At 43.2% G+C, this 5,722-nt stretch overlaps 1 pseudogene across 1 annotated transcript; it reads right to left on the bottom strand.

Annotated features, from left to right (window-relative positions):
- Positions 1 to 3,142: 3,142 nt before the first annotated feature.
- On the bottom strand, positions 3,143 to 5,350 carry LOC307116224 (serine/threonine-protein kinase tousled-like 2; annotated as a pseudogene). The gene is made up of 2 exons: positions 5,086 to 5,350; positions 3,143 to 4,987 (listed from the first exon to the last, which is right to left on the bottom strand). The product of its transcript is annotated as a serine/threonine-protein kinase tousled-like 2 (transcript).
- Between the last annotated feature and the right edge of the window lie 372 nt (positions 5,351 to 5,722).

The raw sequence follows: 5,722 nt of genomic DNA, 5'->3' as shown, positions 1-5,722 counted from the left end.
ATGATTCTCTCATCATTGATGTTTCTATCTCCCTCTCTCTCTCTTGTCCTCTCTGAAATCAATAAAAATATGTATATTTTTAAAAAGCTGAAGTCCGGTGATTTTCCGAGCATCCCTTCATTTGCTAACCAGTGGTCCTGTTTTCTGTCCTGGGCATTGGATCCTCTCTCGCTGGAAGACAATGGCTCAGATACTGTGTTGATCACTTGCAGTCCTCCTGGGGCACAAAGGCCGAATTGCTTGTGGTCTCCTGGAGTCAGGACAGGTCCAGTCATACATTTCAGTTCCTAGCACAACAACTGTCTACACGCATTAATTACCAAGCCTATTGACTATATAACTAAAGTGAAACAATTTAACTTTTTGAGTTTTCCATCATTGCTACACCTTTTCTATTCTTAATTTACTTTTATTAAATTATTCTTAATTTAATTGTTTTTACAAATTTATCTCTTATCCTCTCAACTAAATAGCAATCTTGAGGGCAAAATCTTGCCTTGTGTCGTCTTGCACCTGGTTCAACCTTTTGAACCACAAATATTGTAGAATGGGTGTGTCAGGAAGAAAGATTCTCTTCCTTTGAGATCTTTGCATGTTTGCTACAACACCTCCACTTCTCTGTTGAGCAGGGGTAACTTCAAGGCACCATAAAGGACAATAATTCAGGCACTAAATTAATACTGTTGTTTGGAATACCTTTGGATGATATTGTAGGCAATTCGATAGGCATGAGCAGAGTAGGAATGATGGGCCAGATGCAGAGGTTTTAGCAGGGTGAAGGGCTCCAGGTGCCTGGCACTACCAGCCCTTGCACCACCACACCTTAAGCTTTAACCCCAGAGATGACATTTGGGCCTCAGCTGTGTTTCAGCTCCAGGCCCAGAAAAGAAGCACCAAATGGAGCTATGCCTTGGCTGAACTCAGAGCCAGCTGCAGTGACTAATGACCTCCTCCCCTGGAGCCAGCCAATCTGTGGAGACCGGCCCTGAGGAGACACACCTGGGAAAGCTGATAATTATTCCATTGAGATCCTCCTCTGAGACCTCAAATAAAAGCCCTCTGGATGGAGGACCCAGCCTGGCTCTCTCTGTGGAGCATGCCCACTCCTTTCCCCCTTCTTTCCCTAGGGCGTTCTCTCTCTCTTTTTCTCTTCCTCTCTCTCTTTTCAGGAGCAAACTCATGCCTCTCCTCCCCCTTTTTCGCTCAAGGCTCATATCTCTTCCTCTTCCCAAAGCCTCAAGAGCTCTTCTTTTGACTCTGTAACTTGTTTCCTGAGCCCATTTCTTCCATGGCTCACCCCTTCTACCTCTGTGTCTTTCTAAATAAACGTCCTCTTATAATTCCAGTCTAGGCTCTGAATTCTTCTCTTAGCCAGAACTCAAGAACTGAGGTTGCTGAACCTAGATCTAACGCCTGGTGCCATTTCCCCCCTCCCAACCACTCCCACCCCATCAACAATATAAACTGGCTTTTTGCCAGGCAGGTCCCTGTAAGACTAGATGGCCTTTGTCTGAAGCAGTGCTTTGTCCTGCCTTAAGCTACCTTTGAAAGAACAATTGTTCATTTTTATTCCTTATCTTTTGGAAGGTGGAAAAAGCAAGTGCCAAGATTTTTAGAAAACAAATAAACAAACAAGAATATGCAGCTTCCCAAGGAACCAGAAAGAATATTCTTTATCTCAGACCTTTAGCATGACCTTGCTGAAAACACAGTACAGAGAAGTTGGTTTAAATTGTAGAAGTAAGGCAGAGAGAAGTCAGAAACTTCTGGTCAGGGCATGTGCAGGAGGCAACCAGTCCATGTGTCTCTCACATAACATTTTTTCCTTCCACCCCCCTATCTCTCTCCTCCTCCCTCCCTTCCACTCTCTCTGAAAAGCAATGGGGAAAAAAAAAATTATCCTCTGGTGAGGATTAACAAAACAAACAAAACAAGAAAAGAAAAAGAAATAGTTGAAAACCTAGAGAGACCCAAGCTGCAGTCTTTGAACCTTATCCTTTGTCTAATGGCAAAACCCCACACGTCAGTACTCCCACTCAATTTCTTCCCTATTGAGATGAGGGAGGCAATTGCACACAGGAGACCAGAGAAGAAAGCTGCATCTGATTAGAATGAACATTGCCATGTACTTGCTAATATGGGTTTCACTTTATGACCAAAAATATTTTTTCAAAAATATGTGGGTGGGGGAGGAAACTGAATGTTTTTAAAAATTTAAATAGTTAAGAGATAAAACACAAATGCTATTGTCTTTAACAGGCAACAGCAACATTTTTTCCTCTAAAGTCAAACACCATCCCCAGATAAGCTTTTGTGGAAATGTTACCTCAACTTTATTAAAAAATAAGAACCAGTTTAAATAAAGACAATGGACTAGCCGAGTGTGTATTTTCAAATCCACATTCTTGATCTGAAGCACTGCATCAGAGAACCACATGACCCTGCATATTTTCCAGTTCACAGTACATGGAACCAGTTTCTCTTTTTAATCTTATTTGCTCAGAGCAGCCATATGCAGTAGCCATTGACACCCAAACCTTGGGAGGAACCTTTTCCTACAAGGCCTGTCACAGCTGTCCAATGTTTCTCCTCAATGAGAATCATGCTGTCCTGCTCTATGGATGGGGGAGAAAACGCAAGAAAATCAAAGTGTTACAGAAAACCGAAGAAGAACAAAGCAATACTTAGAGAGATGGAGTTACATTTATTACGCGCGGGTCCAGAGGAAAATGTATCTCAAATTCTGGGCCCCAACCTGCAGGAATTCTCCCTATTTATATGATTTTTACCTTCTTTGTCTCCCAAATATGGAGTGTTTCCGGCCCCTTTTGCAAGTTCTTAAAGAGCCCGTATGTACTGGGGCCTTGAGACCTCAACCAAAGGCTTGGCCTGGCGCCAGCACTGATAACCTTGTCTGGGAAGGTTCAATGGCCCCTCTGAAGTGGGAGTAGTCTTAGCAAGCAAGAATTTACAGAATCCAAACAGCAGGGTTAAAATTTCAAACAGCAGTTTTCATATAAGATGGATGCTTCAAAAGCACGTGGTACAGGTTTCATGAGATCTATTCATATTCACTGTGCTCCAAACCTGCTGCTGAAGGCCATCAGTCCACTTTGTGCATGTTGGGCAGCTGGAGAGGGTCTCAATTTGAAGAACTGTTGTTGGATGCCCCAGAGGTTGAGATGATAGCAGCTTCAGCAGGGCTACTAGTGGTGACTGACTTTTGGATGTGAGGCCAGCTGCTGAACATTGACGTGGTCCTCCTCTTGGTAGGCCAAGTATTCTCAAATAAATGCTTTAAGTGTTACTACTGGCGCTGGCAGAAACTGCACTTCAGTAGCTTTAAGAATGGTATTTTCTTGTAGAATGTCTTGCTGGAGACCTGCTATGGCCAAAAGGCTTCCTTCCATAAAGACACTAGTAGAAGATCATACCCACTGACCAGAGGTCAACTTTTAGATCTTTGATGGTTCTTTCTCAACCACAAAACACTCTGGTGGTAAATACCAGTAAGTACCTGCACCTTGTGATGTTAGACCCATGCTGTCCACTGAACTGTAGCTATCATCATTCATGATCTTGGAAAGTCCAAAATCTGTGATTTTTATCTCTCTATACGCTCTACCATTTACTAAAAGAATATTACCTGGTTTGATGTCGTAGTGTCTGATGGAAGTTTTTTTGTTTGTTTGTTTGTTTGTTTCATTTAAAACACTTACAATCTGCATGATAATGGCTCAGGCCTCTTTCTCTGACATTAATTTGTACTGTTTCAGGTAGAAGTCCAGATCATTTCTGTCACAGTATTCCAATACTGTACAAAACAAGTCAATGTCCAGTGAAAAGTAATTATACAGCTTAACTATTCTGGAATGATCTAGGTCTTTGTGAATCTGGTATTCCCTACATAGCTTGTGATAATTCCCATCTCTCCAGTTTTTATTTAACTAGTGAATTTTCACAGCTACATATATTTGTTCTGTTAGATCAAATGCCTTGTAAAAGTCACTGAAACATCCTCTGCCCAAAAGATGTAACAACAAATATCTGTCATTTCACATTGGATGATTTTTAAATTGTGAATTATCTTCAATATGGTTTGGGGTGTTTTTTTAGATCCATGATATATAGATTTCTGACCCTTTCTAGCCCTGCATGGATCTCTGCTTCCCCCTTTATAAGAGGATCACCTTATCTGAGTTTCAAGATTTCTTCTTGTTCATGGTGTTCTGCTAATGTTAACATTTCATTTTCAGCTCCCTTCGTCTTGCTTTCCACTGTTTCTGCTCTTTGGTTACTGGAGGGGCCTGCACCAAGGCAGGAGGTTTCTGCTTGGCTAACATTTTCCATTGTCTTTCTATCTCTTCCCTCTGTAGGTTTATCCTACCTGTTGCTTAATAAGGTTCTGAAAAGCATAACTCACTGTCCATTGTTCAGTTAAAGAAGCCCCATGTCAGACAGTGGCCCAATGTCCAGCAGTCTTGCATGCTCTGATCTCTACATGCCATCTTCTCTTGTTTTGACTTTTCGAGGAGTTTCTTGCTCATTGTCACACATTCATTTAACCATTCTTTGTATTTCTCTAGCGTTTTTTTGCTATTCATCAATCTGTAGTCTCCGGTTACAATTGGCTCTTAACAAATCATCTGTTCTCCCCTCCTTCTTCTCTAAGTCAGAATTCTTACTATTTCCTAGTGCAGATATTTTTTTTCTTGTGAGGTCAGACTGGGTCTGTCTCTGCTGGGTGGAGATCTGTTTCTGGAGCTGCAGGAATGCTCTGTTACCAGATCCCGTAGAAGAGGGACTGTTTTGCTGAGCTGAAACCAAAGTGAAGCAGAGGTCAACCACTCTCCGTGTCAGCTGCTCTGTGTGGAGCCAAGGTTTTGCTAGCACCACTGACATCAGGGTTGGCAGAGCAGACGGCTCCTCCTCCGGTACCTCCTTTGCAGCACTGCCATCTAAACCGTAGAGGGGCTCTTCTACTCGCCTGACAAGGGATCGGATAAGGAATGGTGCTGTGAGGATCATGCAACTGGGGGAACCCTTCTGCCAGGGCTGGCTCCTGGCCCACTTCTCCCAGTAAACTTAAAGTAACCACTAATTTTATGTTCCCTAGCAGTGTCTCTCCCTTGGCTTATTTCATATGGTTCTGATTTTCTTTTCTGGTTCACTGGCCATCCTGTTATTTCTTAGAAGCCTCTACTTCTTTGTCGCTCACGGACCCCATGCTGCACAAGCTCTGGTTTGAAGACTCACTACTGAGTGCCCCCTTACTAACATCATCTCCAGTAAACCTGGCCTCTAATAACTCCTGCCATCATGGATCCAAGCTATGCAATTCTTCCATCATCTCTACTGCCACTCCCTGCTGCTCCCTGGCTGCCCACTGCTCTGCTCTGCCCCTGGGCAGGCCTGGGGTGGAGCTGGGCCTCTCCTGAGTGTCTTAACCCCCTTTCTCACCCCCTCCTGGGGAAGCTGCTGTGGGGGCCAGGCTGCACATGAGGGCAGGGGTGGGGGAGAGGTCTTGGACCAGCCTCCTGGCACCTAAAAGGAGAAAACCTTGCTTTTTGAAAATGTTTATTCCACTGAATATTCTTTTATTTCCTGGAAAATATTCCATTATTTACATCAGAGGACAAGAGACAGGACAATGAGTTGTGAATGCACATCTCTGTGTTGTGACATTTCTGCTCATGACTTTCTGCCAACCTTGGTCTTCAGA

This window comes from Cnephaeus nilssonii (assembly GCF_951640355.1).
Source record: "Cnephaeus nilssonii genome assembly, chromosome: 2".
NCBI classification, from domain to species: Eukaryota; Metazoa; Chordata; class Mammalia; order Chiroptera; family Vespertilionidae; genus Cnephaeus; species Cnephaeus nilssonii.
This window is presented reverse-complemented; position numbering and strand designations above follow the sequence as displayed.